The following is an 18,332-nucleotide window of genomic DNA, read 5'->3' on the forward strand; positions in this document are numbered from 1 at the left end:
TAACTTAAGGATTTTAAAACATAAAAGGACTAAATGTTTTACTTTCCAAAATTTTGCAATGTGTATACCTTTGGTATCTCTTTGTCCATCAGATCAACACAGCTTTAAGACACATATAATCAATCTTATTACCGACTAACATCTTTCTATGGTATATATAGTTGTTGCTTCATCACTGATCATTTCTTCAAACAATATAATGATGCAATTCAAACCTGATAATTATTGTGGACGTACTTCAAAGGATGAAGAAACCTCTAGAAAATAATATTGTTCATTGTCTAACTTCCGAAGGGATTTTTGAAAGTAAATAATATCCCCATCTTCTAGCCACAAAGCAAGAATAAAGCATAAAAAAATTTATTGCTAAAAAATATCAAAGAAACAAAAAATATTGAAAGAAATCGACTACACAAACAAATACATAAGACCCCAAAAGTGGCTATTGTCAATTAATTGTACATACTTGACAGCCACGAAAACTCAGCTTTCTGTCGATATGTTCACACATCACATTGGGTTAGAAATTTATTTCAGCTCCTCAATTTTAATATAGACTGTGCGTTACGTGAATATTATTAGAAAGAAATAACCATATCACAATATGATCTTGCTCGTTTGAGCATATTAAATTAGTTGTTATATCCACTTATCACATGCCATAGTGATTTTAATATATTATTTTAAATAACAACACTTTTCAAAATAAAAATAAAAACCACATAGTCATCAAAGGACTTTTTGAAGATATTTTGTACTAAATAATTCACTATTACATGTATGCAATATGTATACACTTATAGAGAATTGACTCAAAGAAACATGGTTAGACTATAGCTTTCATTTTCTCAAAATATCACTACTAAAAAACTGGCAAAATTTGACGGATAAAAAACAGACGGACTGCGTCGCTTTGAAAAACCGACGGAAAATCGACGCAGTGCGTCGGTTTTGTGTATTTATAATTTTTTTTAATTAAAAAACCGACGGACAACGTTGTTTTTTTCCGCAAAATTTTGAAATTATATTTCCGCCAAATTCTTTTTACAAAAACCGACGTCGGTTTTATTAAAAAAAATTAATTAATTTTTTAAAAATATATTAAATAATTTATAATTCATTTTTTTTGTAAAATATTAATAAACGATTTTTTTTAAAGAAACCGACGGACTACGTCGGTTTTTAAATTTTTTTTTGGTCAAAGGCTGGTCAACATTTTAAAAAAACCGACGGACCGCGTTGGGTTTTCCGTCGTTTTTTTTTTTAACAATATGATAGAAATGGGTTTGGCATATCATTTGCCATCTTCCCCCCCAAAAAAACCCACTTCTCTCTAAAAAAAAAAAACCCTAACCCGCCGCCCACCCCCCTCTACCCTTGCCCGCCACCTGCTGCTAGCCGCCGCTACCTACGCAGTCCAACCCCACCTACCGCAACCCCGTTTTTAACTTGTAATTTGAGGTAGTTTCTTTTAAATTAGGGCTTTTAAAATTCTTTCAATTTTAGTTTTATTTGTAGATTTTAGGCCTAATGTTAGTCTATTTAGCTTTGTTAAACATCATTTGTAATGTTATTGATGTTGAATTTGTGAAAAAATGTAAACTTTATTTGACTAGTTTACTTTTCATTTTTTTTTTAGCTTGAGATTGTGCTATATTTTATGTTCATTGTCAATGTATTTATGTTAGCTTAGTTATCATTGTTTGTAATATTATTTGACTAGTTTTTTTTTTGTTGGGATTGTGCTTTTTGTTAGAATCCATAAGTTAGTAGAATTTTTATTGAGCATTCAAAATTAGAATTGGTTGAGATTGTGCTTTTCAAAGTTAGAATTGTTAAGTTATAGTATTTCTATAACCTCAAAACTAAAGTGTAGACTTTATTTGACTAGATTTACTTTTTAATTTTTGGAATTGGTTGGGATTGTGCTTTTCAAAGTTATATTAAAGTTAGAATCCATGAGTTATTAAAGTTAGAATTGTTATTGAGAATTCAAAGTTAGAATTGGTTAGGATTGTGCTTTTCAAGGTTAGAATGTTAAGTTATAATATTTCTATAACCTCAAAACTAAAATGTAGACTTATTTGGCTAGATTTACTTTTCAATTTTTAGAATTGGTTGGGATTGTGCTTTTCAAAGTTATATTGAAGTTATAATCCATAAGTTGTTAAAGTTAGAATCCATAAGTTATTAAAGTTAGAATTGTTATTGAGAATTGAAAGTTAGAATTGGTTGGTGTTGTGCTTTCTTAAATTATTGTTAAATTTGTGAAAAAATGTAAACTTTATTTGACTAGTTTACTTTTCATATATATTTGCTTGAGATTGTGCTATTTTTTATGTTCATTGTCAATGTATTTGTGTTAGCTTAGTTATAATTGGTTGGGATTGTGCTTTTTCAAGTTATATTAAAGTTAGAATGCATAAGTTATTAAAGTTAGAATTGTCATTGAGAATTCAAAGTTAGAATTGGTTGGGATTATACTTTTAAAAATTATTGATGTTGAATTTGTGAAAAAATGTAAACTTTATTTGACTAGTTTACTTTTCATATATATATATATATATATATATATGCTTGAGATTGTGCTATGTTTTATGTTCATTGTCAATGTATTTGTGTTAGCTTAGTTAGAATTGGTTGGGATTGTGTTTTCCAAGTTATATTAAAGTTAGAATCCATAAGTTGTTAAAGTTAGAATTGTTATTGAGAATTCAAAGTTAGAATTGGCTGTGATTGTGTTTTTCAAAGTTAGAATTGTTAAGTCATAATATTTTTATAACCTCAAAACTAAAATGTAGACTTTATTTGGCTAGATTTACTTTTCAATTTTTAGAATTGGTTGGGATTGTGCTTTTCAAAGTTATATTGAAGTTATAATCCATAAGTTGTTAAAGTTAGAATCCATAAGTTATTAAAGTTAGAATTGTTATTGAGAATTAAAAGTTCAAATTGGTTGGGATTGTGCTTTTAAAAGTTATATTAAAGTTAGAATCCATAAGTTATTAAAGTTAGATTTGTTATTGAGAATTCAAAGTTAGAATTGGTTGGGATTGTGCTTTTAAAAGTTATATTAAAGTTAGAATCCATAGGTTATTAAAGTTAGAATTGTTATTGAGAATTCAAAGTTAGAATTGGTTGAGATTGTGTTTTCTTAAATTATATTTTAAGATAGAATTCTTAAGTTAAAATATATTTCTATAACCTCAATAATTTGTGGGTATATTTTTGTAGATGGATCACATGTGGATGTATAATATAAATAATAATGATTGTGTGGGTGTACACGATGAATTTGTTGACAAGTTACACACATGCAATGTCACTTCACCCTTTTCAAAATGAAGGGGTAATTATGTGTGCTTGTTCTCTTTGCCGGTGTAAGAAGTATTTGAAACCGGAAGTGGTTGGGGTTCATTTATATAGTCGGGGGGCTTATGTTTTAGTTTGGATTTCATAATGGACTTATGTTTTATGCTTTATGGACTTATGTTAAAACTATGTAGAACTAGTTAATGGTACTTTTGGTTGGACATTTAAATATTTTTGAACTCTGAAGGTTTATTTAGATCGTATTTAATGTGTTTAGATAGTGTTTGATTGTTACTTAGGGTGATTTTATGTGTTGTAGCTCTTTTAGAATTGATTTGGAGCATTTTAATGCTAGTTTTGAGCAGCTTTTGGTATTGATTTTTGAGCAGGTGTGACTGCAGAAAATGCAGCAATTGCATGCGGGAAATTTTCCAGAAAACCGACGCAGTACGTCGGTTTTCTAGAAATTAATTTTGGAAATTTTCCAGAAAACCGACTCAGTCCGTCGGTTTTCTGGAAATTAATTCTTAAAATTTTGAAGAACACCGACGCACAGTGTCGGTTTTTTATTTAAAATAATAAGAAAATTAAATAAAAAACCAACGTACTGCGTTGGTTTTTTAATAAAATTTATATTTTTTTTATTTAACTCCCATCAATCTTGTAAGAATTTAATTTTTCAAGTACTGTAGATTTAAAATGTGTGCCTTAGAGCTTAAAACTTTATACATTTAGTTATGAATTTATTGAAATTGTATTAACTTTCTTTCATGTTTAGTTAGTGAAGCATTCATATATTTAAAGTTTAAAATTTAAATAATTAGTCCTTTTTTTACAACATGAAAAAAACAAAATAGATTTTATGCATCTTTTTTGCCTATAACAGCCAACGATTATTTAAATGGAAAATGTTATTATAGGTATATAACAACAATTCTCTATAACAACTAAAAAATTTCGAACCCAATAATGCTATTATAAAGAGATTTGACTGTATAATAATTTCAATGCAATATAGGTGAAAGTTGACTAATCGTCTATAAAAGCGACCTTAAATAAAGGATAGCAATTAAAAGGCTCATTTGAAATTTGGCTAGCCCAGCTGTAAGCCCATTTGTTTTAGGGCAATTAGAATTGTCCTTCTTTTGGGGTGGTCTTTAAATTTTGCCCCTCATATTTAAAATCTTTAAATTTTGTCCTTCGGCCAAACCTCATGGGTTCCAGGTTCGAACCCCCACACAATCAAAATTTTAAAAAAAATTCGCAAGGCAGAGTTTAAATTTCGCTATGCCTCCACCGGCATACACTTGTGAAGGAATTACCAAAGTTATGCCGAACCCGGCATACTTATGCCTTATGGGCAGACTTGGCATAAGTATGTCGGGTCCGACATAACTTTGGTAATTCCTTCACAAGTTTATGCCGGGTCCGACATAAAAGTTTGCCCATTAAAAGTATGCCCCCACCGGCATAAACTTGTTAAGGAATTACCAAACTTATGCCGAACCCGGCATACTTATGCCTTATGGGCAGACTTGGCATAAGTATGCCGGGTCCGGCATAACTTTGGTAATTCCTTCACAAGTTTATGCCGGGTCCGGCATAAAAGTTTGCCCATTAAAAGTATGCCCCCACCGGCATAAACTTGTTAAGGAATTACCAAAGTTATGCCGGACCCGGCATACTTATGCCAAGTATGCCCATAAGGCATGAGTATGCCGGGTCCGACATAAATTTGGTATTCCTTAACAAGTATATGCCGGGTCCGGCATACACGCGACCCAAACCTTGCCTTGTATTTTTTTTTAATTTATGCTTGAGCGGGGGTTCGAACTCAGAACCTCATGATTTCTGCGTGAACGCTCAGAGTTGCAATGCGAAGGGCAAAAATTAAAGACCATCAATATGAGGGGCATAATTTAAAGACCACAAATATGAGGGGCAAAATTTAAAGACCACCCCAAAAGAAGGCAATCCGCGCAAAAACATGTTTGTTTTACTTCCGAAAATATGTAGAAAGAAGTAGGAAATGCGAAACTTTTTGGTACCCCATGAAATTTCTTTTTTCTGTTTTTAAGATTCTTTTTTTCTTTTTACATTTCTAGAAAGTATGTTATAAGTCTCTTTCATATTTTTTGTGGAAAATAATAGTCATTTCTGTCTATTAGAGAATATTCTTTGTTTTGACCTCATTTTTTTCCAATCGTCTAAGTTGAACGCATATTTTGTTTAGTAATCAGTGGAAAAGTCATCAATTGGTTTCGGTTGAATAAACCATAGGAAATCAATTCCTTGATTGATTATGATTGAATGTCATCAATATATACAAAAGACTTACCTAATTCTAGGAGATATTCTAGCTGTACATAATATTCTAGGAAATATTCTAGCTGTACATCATAATGACTAATATTCTAACTGTACATAATAATGACAAAATACAACGGTTATCACACCCCCGCAGTCGAATCGGGAGGTGGACGAACGCTTAGACTGTCCCGAAAGTCATCAAACAGTACGCGCGGAAGCCCTTTTGTAAAAATGTCTGCAATCTGATATCGGGACGGAACATGAAGGACACGAACCTCGCCACGGGAAACTTTTTTGCGAACAAAGTGTATGTCCATTTCAATGTGTTTAGTGTGCTGATGCCAAGCTGTCACACCCCATTTTAACCCGCAGATTAAGGTTAGAATTAGAAGTATGACGTATTGAAGATTCCTGTTTTTGTTTGTTGTTAAGAAGTCGCCACCTAATTATTTATGGTGAATTAGGACACCTAAAGTTTATTAAAGTAGTTATCTAAAGTTGATTGTGTTTAAGGTCTGCGAAACTTAAGATTCTAGGTAAGGGTTCAATTAGTCTAAAGGGAAGGTATTAGGCATCCTTTAAGACCCATTAATAATGGTTAACCGACCGGACTTATAATTAATTAGGCTAAGTGTAAATATAGTATTATAGGAAAAAGAAAGTAGCTTTGTAAGTATGACTAAAGTTATGGATGGACATGTAAGAATGCTATTTAAAGTAGAATTTGTAAAATAATAATAATAATTTGTATAAAAGAGTATTTTTAATGTTATTTTAAAATGCGACTTATAAATATGGTTAAGGTTTTGAGACGAAAGTATAATAGCGTTGTTTAAAATAATACTTGTAGAAAATAGTAAGTGTACAAAAGAGCTTTGTTAGAAATAAACCAAAGAAGTGGGACAGGTAATGTTTATATGCGGAGGAAATGACTAAAATTTAAAAGAGTTATTTGATAAGAGTTTTAAAAGATTTATTCTAGACAAATATGTATTTCAATATGTATTTTTACTTAAGTGTTGGGAAGAACCTAAAGTGAAAGAGTTGTTCGTCGAAACTAGTTTGCCTGTTTTTTAGAGTAAGCTAACGTTAATGTAAAGAATAGTAGCGTCTTAAAGTTTCTATGATATTAAGAATGAATCTTGATCCTCAAAATATGTAGTCATACTATTTTGAAATGAATTGTTCTAATAATAGAAAAGAAGGACAGTATGGATATTATAAGTAGTTAAACTTATGGAATTAATAGTTGATTTTCTTTAGATTAACTACTTATTACTAGAACCAAACCCCACTAATTCTGCCAAGGTTTAATTAATCTAAGCAAATAAACAAGTAAAAGTAGCAGTCATACAATTACCAATTAAATGCAAAAAAATAAAATGGAGGAGCAAATAGGTTAAATGGGCTCAACCCATTTTTAAGGATTGCTGCTACGCTACTGTTGTTGTTGGGCTTAGCCCAAATTTTATCTTCTATTGGTGCTGCAGGCTGGGCTGACACGGGAGGATATTTTGTTGGGCTTTTTAGCCCAACGCCAAATGCGGAGAAAAGACGATGAGCCGCTCGGACTCGTATGCGATGTTCATGCGTAAAAAAAATTAGAGAAAATAAGGATTAGTAGAGAAAAGATTAGTGTTAAACTAATACGCAGAATACTCAAACAAGCAAAGGAGATTAATGCATTCAACATACTTTCTAAAAAGTAAAAATAAGCATCAGGTCATGAACAACCAGTCACTCAAGAATTCTTAAGATATGACTATTGATTTTAAATTGTCAATAGTCAATAGAAGCTCACATTCTGAGCCAAGTTTAAATGAAGTCTATCTCTTAGCACTTAACTGAAGACAATGCTTGGAAAATATCAACTAGTACACACATAATATAAGGATTCCTCCAGGAATCTCATGGCTACTAGATAAGAGGAAAAACCATAATCTGGGGCATTTAACCAACGAAAACTGAAGATCTGAACCAGCACTGTAAGAAAACAGATATTAATATTCCAGTGGCGTAATAAATTCAACCACAATCTACTCTTATATCTTTTTAATAATTTAAACATTCAAGCAAGTCAATTGGAGAGAGATCATTTTTTTGAATTTTAAACATGGTTAACGAACTAATATTCAGTTGTTTTGCATAGCTAATGAAGCAAAGAGGATTTTTAACTTAAACAGAGCCCCTTTTTTTTAAACAGAGATGCCTACTAACTAGATTCATGTTCCTGTAAAAATTAAAGAATGCCAGTATATTATTTAAAGGGGGAATAAACAGTTTATGCACTTGTCATGAATAAAAAGGGGATTAGGCAGATTTCAAGTGAAGAAACAAAAATCGTCATTTAAGCGAACGACTCCCGTCTTGATATTAACTTCATATATGTCGATTACTATAACTACATGCTTCACACATATGAAGAAAAGGAGAACTAATAACTCAATAAGTCGAATCTACCGTGAACACACAGAAATAGTAATTAAGTTCAAGTCGAGTCAACAAGCAACATCTGACATGTGGCATAATCATTTCATTATATCCAAATCCAAATAAATTAAATGCATAACAGATTACAATGTTAAGAATGAATAGAGCAAAGAAGGACAATGCTGACAATAAACATCTAAGCTTACACCCTTGTATTTCATCACAACTTAAGCAGATAACGAAACCAGCAGGGAAACAAGCACAATATCATCCGAATTTAATCCCTTACTAAAACAAAATCATAAATTTCCATACAAGCCCCATTTTCTAAAATATAAAGGAGGAGCAAACTAATCTCTTAACTCGAATAACCAAACTAAACACGCACACTAACAACAGAACTGAATAATGATGATAACAGAACATGACCAAACAGAATTCGACAACCAACATCGACAGGCTATATAATCATTTTACCGTATTTAAATCTAAGCAGATTACATTCGTCACAGAGCATCTCATTCGAACAAATAAAGTAAAAGAGAGACAGTGCCGACCTTCTTTAATCATATACATGATATACCTAAAGATATATACACCATGGCGTGTATATCAGATTACTTCATTTCCATATCGCTTTGAATCTCTTAGCCGTATCTGACCTCTTTTTATGTTTTTATTGAGTCGAGGGTCTCTCGGAAATAGCCATCCTACCTTGGTAGGAGTAAGGTCTGCGTACACTCTACCCTCCCCAGACCCCACGTTGTGGGATTTCACTGGGTTGTTGTTGGCGTGTATATCAGATGTATATCGAATGTATATGCTCTTCTTACTTTGATAAACCACTGTATATCCTATGTATATTCAACTTTAAATAAGTTATAAGTCCTGTAAATTCCATCTAATCAATCAAACTACAATAGACATCTTTCAAACTTCATCTTAATGATCGTTATTCTATCCTAACAGCATCCAAACATCGAACAAATAACGCGACGACAAAGAATTACATAGCCACCAAACATATAGCAGAGTGAGCTAAAATCTTAAAACAAACAGAAATTAAAGATTACAAGTGATAGATATATCGAAGTTTACCTGTTTTGCGCGCAATGAACTGGGATGTTGAAGCCTCGAATCTACGCTCGAACACGAACGAACTCGATTAAAATAGCTAGAGTCTCGAACTGGAAATTGGAAATAGAGTAATATGTGGTTGTTTTTTAGAATTGGGGCTAACTATTCGATGATAATTTCCGTCCCAAATCCTATATTTCAAACAGAAGGGTTTTCTGATTTAAGGGAAAATCCAGACAAAAATAAGAAAAAAGGAAATTTCTAAGACTTTATCACCGAAAACTTCTCCCCCTTTTTCTCTTTTTCCCCCAATTTATAGGGCTTCGTTTGGTTTAAGAAAAGAGAGGAGCGTATGATAGAGTTTAGGAGTGGGGGACAAGCGTGGGGGGACAGTGATGAGTGGAGGTGGCAGGGAGCGTGAGGAGACAGTAGTGAGTGGAGACGATGTGGAGAGAGAGAGGTGAGGGATGAAGAGAAGGGAGAGAGGAGGCGGAAGATGAGGGAAAGAGAAAGAGGAAAGGAATTAGGGTAAAAGAAGGTGAAAGAGTGGACCGGGTCGGGTCGGTTTCGGTTAATGGGCTGGTCCGTTTGGGCTGGCCCATTAATTTAAATATGGGCTGAAATAAATGTGAGTTGGGTATAAAAATGCGGGTTGTTTGTTTGGGTAGGAAATAGTATTGTATTTGTATTTCGGGTCATGAATTTGGCTATAAATTGTTGTTCCTTCCTCCGCTATTTAATTATTTTTTGGGCTTCTAATTTAATAACTGGTATGTAATATATATTATGTAAAGACAATAAATAATTAATTTGTAAAAAATAAATATTTTGCAAAGTGTTGTCTTGTAATTAATTTAACGAATCCAAATCCAAAAAAATGAAATGATGACGAATCATCTAAAATTTGTAGTAAAGTAATACTTGTAATGTTAAAAATAAAAGTAGCGATATTAATAGTAGTAGCAATAAAATATTGTAAAAAATAAAGTGTTTAGCTCGTCAATGAATTTAGACGCCCGAGTGAATAAAAAAATGAAATAAAGGAGGGACAAAATTGGGTGTCAACAGTACCGGGTTACCTGATAAGTATATCGCACTTACATTGTCACAATAAACAAGTGTCGCCTTTTGGATCGGGCAATGTAGCTCAAGAAGTAAATTCCGGATCCCGCAGGATTCGGAGACAACATTAGCAACTCCCCTGTATTCGGCCTCGGCACTAGAACGAGAGAGTGTAGGCTCACGTTTGGAGGACCAAGAAATCAAGTTGTCACCGAGGAAGACACAATAGCCAGAGGTGGAGCGTCTGGTATCCGGGCAGCCACCCCACTCTGCATCTGTATAGGAGACTAAGCTGCTGACAGTAGACTTATAGAGATGCAAACCAAAATCGATAGACCCCTGAATGTAGCGCAGAATACGCTTAAGAGCAGCCATATGTTCATTACGAGGGTCATGCATGTGGAGACACACCTGTTGGACGACATAAGAGATATCTGGTCTAGTGAATGTAAGGTACTGCAAAGCCCCAGCAAGCTGACGAAACTTAGTCGGATCATCAAATGGTGCATCTTTCGAGGCACTTAGCTTCGGCTTTGTGTCAACAGGTGTAGGAGACGGGCTACAGAGTGACATACCTGCCCGTTCCAGGATTTCTTCGACATATTACTTCTGTGATAAAAATAAGCCATCTGCATTACGAGTAACAGCAATACCCAAGAAATAGCTTAGTGGACCAAGGTCTTTCATGGCAAACTCGGCACTTAAGAGTGCCATAATAGACTTACGGAGACCGTCTGAAGAGGCCGTCAAAATAATGTCATCGACATAAAGCAGTATATATGCAATAGCAGAACCCCTGCGATAAATGAATAATGAGTGATCAGACTTGCTGTGTGAGAAGCCAATGGTGGCGACAAAATCAGCAAACCGCTGATACCAAGCTCGAGGGGCTTGTTTCAGGCCGTAGAGAGACTTCTTCAATAGGCAGACATGATCAGGAAAATTGGGGTCCCGAAAACCCAATGGTTGATGAATAGACACAGTGTCAGAGAGATTTCCATGAAGAAAAGCATTCTTGACATCGAGCTGGTGGATGGGCCAAGAATAAGATAATGCAATACTTAGCACAGTGCGAATGGATGTTGGCTTGACCACCGGACTGAAGGTCTCCTCACAGTCAACACCCTTTTGCTGAGACCTGCCATCACCAACAAGACGGGTTTTATGCCTCTCAAAAGAACCATTAGATTTCTTTTTATGACGGAAAATCCACATTGACCGAATTACATTAACATTAGCAGGCCGAGGAACTAACTCCCAAGTCTTATTTTCAATTAGAGCATTAAATTCATCCATCATGACATTCTGCCAATTTAAGTCACGGAGAGCACTGACGGGATTTTTAGGTAATGGAGAGATGGAGGTAGTGGTCTCGGTGTTAAGGTTGGAGGAATATTTCAAATTGGGTTTGAAAATGCCATTTCGGGACCGGGTCGTCATGGGGTGTGGAGGCTGTAGGGAGGGGGCCGTAGGTGGTGATGGCGGGATGGAAGGCAGCAGTGCAGGAGCAGCGGGAGGGCTGTCCTGCGGCGGGGGGGGGGGGGGGGGGGGATGCTGCTGGGTACTGGCAGTAGCCGCGGGTGGAGCCGGGGTGGGGATTTGGAGCGTTGGGAGGTGTATTGCCAGAATTTCGTTGGAAATGATGAATGATGTATGGATTAACATTATGGTTCAAAAATTGATACCTGTGAGGAGTAGGAGTATGAAATTTTGAAAATGGGAATGTGTGTTCATCAAAGACCACATGACGGGCAACGAAAATTTTCCGGGTTGACATATCATAACACTTATATCCCCTATGATCGGAAGGGTACCCAAGAAAGACACAAGAAGTGGACCGTGCTTGTAACTTGTGAATGGTGGTGGATGGAAACAAAGGAAAACATAGACACCCAAAAACCCGAAGATGGGAATAGATATGATCTTTTTGGTATAGGAGTTGAGTAGGGGAAGAGTATCCTAGAACTTTAGTAGGGAGAATGTTCAAAAGGTATGTGGCCATAGAAAGTGCATGATGCCAAAACGAGGGGGGCATCGAGGCATGGGTGAGCAGGGTCCGAATTACATTATTTATGGATCGGATGTGACGTTCGGCTTTTCCATTTTGAGGAGATGTGTGAGGGAAAGAGAGGCGAAATTGCATCCCATGTTTTTGAGCAAAAATTTGAAGTGGTCCATTATCAAATTCGTTCCCATTGTCACATTGTAAATTTTTAATGGACCGTTCAAATTGAGTTTTGACAAAAGCATGGAATGAGGTGAAAAGAGAGTAAACATGAGACTTCTTAGAGATAGGAAAAGTCCACAAAAATTTACTAAAATCATCAAGAAATAGTACATAGTAACGATGCCCATTAGAGCTAGGTACGAGCGACGTCCAAAGATCACTATGAACTATGTCAAATGGAAAAGCAGTGAATGACATTGATTCATAAAAAGGTAATTTAACTTGTTTCCCCAAAGTACAAGATGAACATAAAAACTGTTTGTTCCTATGACATTCAATAAAATGCTGGCTATGAAGAGAGCGTAAAGTTTGGGCTCCGGATGTCCTAAACGACGATGCCATAAATCAGGAGACAAAGCAGTGAAGACGGAAGGAGATTTTGAAGGTGAGGCCTGGATGACGGTGGAGAGTGTATAGAGGTCCCCGCTACTGTTACATCTCATTAGTTTGTTCCCCGTCTGGAAATCCTTCACATAAAAACCAAACGGGTCAAATTCAACAGAAACCCAATTATCAATGGCAAATTTACAGACGGAGATAAGATTTTTAATGAGCTTGGGTGCATGCAATACATTATTCAAGGTGAGAGAGGGGTGTGGAGGTGAGAGAGTAGTGTTCCCGAAACCATGAATTGGAATTACATACCCATTACCAACAACAATGCTATGATTATTATTGCTCAAATTAAAATAAGACGGGAGTGTACCTTGGTCCGAAGTCATATGTGATGTTGCGCCGGTATCCATATACCAATTCCCATCCGGTGGAGCGATAGAGAAAGTATGCATTGCCGCCTCAATATCCGTCGGAGAGTAGCCAATATGAGGCTGGGCTGCCGAGGCCGCCTAGACCTGTTGAGGTCTGGGCCCGAGAATTCTGGGCTGCTGCATTGCCGGTCGGGACTGCTGCTATGGAGCAGTCGGGTAGGGGCAAGGTGGAGCTGCCCACTGTGGCTGCCACTGCCCATATGGAGGGTACGGCAGTAGGACGTGGCGCGGCTGCCACTGACTGGTGCCGCCAGTCGGCCACTGGTTGGTGTCGCGGCCAGCGTTCTGTCCACCCCCACCGTGGCGGTTTTGCCCATTGTTCTTTCCATTATTTTTCTTCTTGTTCTTGTTGTTATTATTCCTGCCATGATTGGAACTTGAAGAAAAATTATTCTGAGAGGTGGAGTTAACATGTTCCATGTTACCTGGTTGGGCACCGCCAGTAGAGGCAATAAAAGCCGCATTCCCGCCGGCTTCCTTGGAGAGACGATTTTTGAGCATACGTTCCGCTAGTTTTATTCGGGATCGAACGCTTTCAAAGGGTGGTAACGGGTCGAACGCTTTCAAGACAAGGCGACTATTTGCCACCGGAGCATCCACATCAGCTAGCCTGTCTGCCAAGGTTTTGACATGGTTGCAATACGCATCCGCACTTGAAAAGTTTTCGAGAGAGACAACAGCAAGTTCTTCCTCGAGATGGGTTGCCCTAGAACCCTTGTTGTCTTGAAAGATGGCCTCCAACCTCTGCCAAGCTTTCGCCGCGGTGTCATCCTTCACCAATATGGCTTGAAGTAATTCAGGGGAGATCGTACCATATATCCACTGTAAGACTGCCGCATCAAGACGATCATAGAGTTCAAGATCAGCTGCCCGTAAGGCATCAATTTTGGCCTTAGCCGTGGCCTCTGTAGGGGGGAGAATGTGATGCATGAGGTTATGCACTCGGGCTTGCACCTTAAATAATGCCACCCATGAATGATATGGACCATTTTCAATGTCCAATGTGAAAGGAACGAGAGATTTAACATTGGTTATGGAGAGAGCAGAGTGAAACTTTGCTCCTGTGTCAGTCATGGTGGCTTTGAAGACGAAGGGAGGAGGAATAATTTGAGGAAGAAGAAGAACGAAGGGGAGAGGGGAGGGGCGGCCGGCTAGGGTTAGGGTGGCAGCTAGGTTAGGGTTTTGTGGAGAAGGAAAACCTAGTCTGATATCATGCAGGAAATCAATTCCCTGATTGATTATGATTGAATGTCATCAATATATACAAAAGACTTACCTAATTCTAGGAGATATTCTAGCTGTACATAATATTCTAGGAAATATTCTAGTTGTACATCATAATGACTAATATTCTAACTGTACATAATAATGACAAAATACAACGGTTATCACATACTCCTATATACTTGGCAAAACTTTCCTAATACCTACACATTCTCCAGTCCACCTAGTCTCTCTATGATGAGTTCTCACAAATGCATGTTCAAAGCTTACTTCTTTCACTCCATCATCACCATCCTGTTCTTCTTGATCACTTCCTCACCATCCTATGGCCAAGAAAATGAACAGTATACCACTTGTAATAGCTCCTACAATTGTGGAAATATTCAAAATATAGGCTTTCCTTTTTGGGGTGGTGATCGACCTCGAATGCGGTCTTCTAGAATTCGAGCTTGAATGTGAAGCCAACGAGGATCCCGTTATAAAGATTGATAATCATAATTTTCGCGTACATGCCATCAATAAAGATACGAGAACCATGAGAATTGCACGCAAAGATCTTGAAGAAGACGTTTGTCCTGATAGATTTGGCAACACTACCTTGAACGATGCCCTTTTCCACTATGGTCCCGACCTGCAAGCTTTCGTCCTGTTATATGGTTGTCCTTTCAGTATACCTTCAGAATGGAAAAATTTCTCCTTTAGCTGCAATAACACTGGAGACTCCAGTCTTGGTTTCTATCCAGATGAGTCATTTTCATCATTTTGGGGACCAAAGTACCTGAGATGTGAGTTTAAGGTCGTGGTTCCTGTTGTGATAAAGGAATTTGAGCAGGGGCGGATCCACGTTGAAGTGAGGGTGTTCACCCGAACACCCTCGGCAAAAAATTATAGTGTATATATAGGGTAAATTTTCTGTATTTATGTGCATATATTAACTTTTGAACACCCTCGGCAAAAAATTACAATGTATATTTAGCTTCTTCTTTTTTCCGAACACCCTGGATGAAAATCCTGGATCCGCCACTGAATTTGAGCAGTTTGAGAACCAAGGAAGTACGAAGATATTGGAGCTTTTGAAGCAAGGGTTTGATGTGGTTTACAACAAAAGCATAGAATGTATGGCTTGTGAGAGTTCAAGGGGTTTATGTTGGTTACATACAGATACTAGGGAGCAAACGTGCCTTTGTCAGGACCGAACTTATTCTTATTACTGCGGTTATGTACCGGATCAAGGTGTGTTCTATCTCTCTAATCTAACTTAATTCTGTTTACCAAATATTAGTTGAATTCAATTAGCGGCCCAGAGTTTTCGTACTGAGCTTCTAAGAGCACCACAACAATGTAGTAGAATCACATCAGGACCTTGCTTATACAAAAATGAGTTACCCACAAGTGCTGCAAAATGGTTTTTTTTTTCTGCACTAGGATGAGGCTAAACGTAGAGATTGCCTGAATAACAGAGGGCTCGGATAATGAATCCAACCCCACAGCAGTACGTGTTGTCTTGATAAATCTAGAAACTAAAAATCGAAATCCACGTTTGACTATTTTCCGCTAATGGAGTAAAAACCTTCTTCCTTCATTGACAAGAAACAATAAGGTCATAGCTGTTGATTTATTATACTACTGAAGTTCCCTTTTTACGGATCGGTATAAATTGATCACTTCTTTATGGCATTGCAGGATATAAAAGAGATATCAGAGTGAAAGTTTCCATAGGTAATTGTCTTTTGACCTTGTTCATCTTATTATTGTCCTTCTCTTCACAACAAGGATCAAGAACTTATAGATAAAACTGTGGATTCAAACACTTTTTTGTCCATCCGGTTACTTACAGGTATATTTGCTACTGGGATAGGAATAATATTAACCTGCTGCATAATCTACCGTACTGTATCTAAGAAATCATGCGGTACATGCCTTTTGTTACCAAAGAAGAGGAGAGAACATCAGAATATTCAGGCCTTCTTCAGGCAATATGGATCCTTAGCCCCTAAGGCATACAGTTATTCAAACATTAGGAAAATGACAAATTCACTTCAAGAGAAGCTTGGACAAGGGGGTTATGGTGGGGTCTATAAAGGTAACCTTGATGGCCATCCTGTTGCTGTAAAGATTTTAAATTCGACCAAAGGCAATGGAGAAGAATTTATAAACGAAGTTGCAAGCATCAGTAGAACTTCACATGTCAACGTAGTTACTCTATTGGGATTTTCTTTTAATGGTCGAGAAAGAGCTCTTGTTTACGAATTCATGCCCAATGGATCGCTCGATCAACGCATTTATGGTGAAGATTCTAAGTTGGGATGGGAAAAGTTGTACAAAATTGCGCTTGGGATAGGACAAGGACTGGAGTATTTGCATCGAGGATGCAATGCACGAATATTGCATTTCGACATAAAACCTCACGACATCCTTCTTGATGAGGAATTCTGCCCCAAGATATCTGATTTTGGCTCAGCAAAACTATGCCTTGAGAAAGAAAGCATGATATCGATGTTGGAAGCTAGAGGAACCATTGGTTACATTGCTCCAGAAGTATTCAGTAGAAATTTTGGAAGCGTCTCTCATAAATCGGATGTTTACAGCTACGGAATGATGGTTCTTGAAATGGTAGGAGGAAGAAGGAACTACACTGCAGAAAGAAGCCATCATAGTGAAATATACTTCCCACGTTGGGCTTATCAACGCCTAGTAACAGATGAAGATTTGAATATACAATGCATCACGACCATTGAAGAAGAAGAAATTGCAAAGAAGATGATATTAGTAGGTTTGTGGTGCATTCAAACTGATCCCTCTCATAGACCACCAATGAATAAGGCAATTAAAATGCTGGAAGGTAAGTTAGAGGCCATTCAATTCCCACCAAAACCTTTCATATGTTCTCCCTCACGATCTGAAGGATCGTGGATGATCTCTTTGGAGCAACCAACGATGCCCTTTATCTATTCTTCTTCGGGTTCAACACTTGATTCTACAGCCTCAGCAGGTGAAGAATGACATTTGAATAAGAAATGTTTGGACATGACTTACAAACACTCATTGAAGAATGAAACAGACAGAGACGGAGATCTAATGAAACTTGTTCACCATCTTCTTTTCCCTTTTCTCTTTGAGCATTTATGATCATTTAAATTTAAAATGTCTTTAGCCATTAATTAGCAGGACAGTCCGTGTTAGTGTTTTGCATAGAGTGATTAGTCAACTTGTAGACGGATCCATATTGGCAATGGATGAATATAAAATTAAAGCATTAATAATATTCTTTTTGAACATACGTAAACAAATATGTACTCCGTACATATGTTTGTGTAGGTAGAGAGCGCACAAGATCATGCCACGTACCAACACCTTTGAATCGGTAGCCAACAAATTGAAGTGAGTACTGTGTTTAGACAGTTTTTCAGGAATTTGAGCAAATAAAAATATAGATGATGATGATTCCCCTGTACCTGATCTGCTATAACAACTACAATTGGTTGTAAGAATCAAAAAACCAAAATTCACTAATCAAAACACCTTCATCAATCCATCAAAATGAACGGTTCAATATCAAAAGAAGAATTTATAGAGACAGAAACATACAGATCCATATCCACAATGCTGAAAGAACAATTGTAGCAATTTTTTCGAGCTAAATATTAGTACTACCATTTACAAGTACACCTTCATGAGAATTAGCTCAGAGTTCACTGTTCTTACGCCTTGCTATTTTGTCCTTGGTGTATTTGATGTCGAAGAATTGTTGAATGGAGTAAACAATGACATAGCCGTCATCGTAGATTGGCAGGGGAGAGATTATGACGTGGCCAATTGAGATTTCATCAGAATCAAGGTAAGTTCTGCTTGTAGTAGTAGCGATGAGATTTTTTTCACGAGAAATCGTAGGGATTTCCGTCATAAAACGGAGGTTACTGAGG

General features: G+C 36.7%; 1 pseudogene; it reads left to right on the forward strand.

The window, feature by feature from the left end:
• Window positions 1-14,646: 14,646 nt before the first annotated feature.
• On the forward strand, window positions 14,647-17,427 carry LOC132631518 (LEAF RUST 10 DISEASE-RESISTANCE LOCUS RECEPTOR-LIKE PROTEIN KINASE-like 2.1; annotated as a pseudogene).
• Window positions 17,428-18,332: the final 905 nt, after the last annotated feature.

This window comes from Lycium barbarum, chromosome 3, assembly GCF_019175385.1.
Source record: "Lycium barbarum isolate Lr01 chromosome 3, ASM1917538v2, whole genome shotgun sequence".
Lineage (NCBI taxonomy): Eukaryota > Viridiplantae > Streptophyta > Magnoliopsida > Solanales > Solanaceae > Lycium > Lycium barbarum.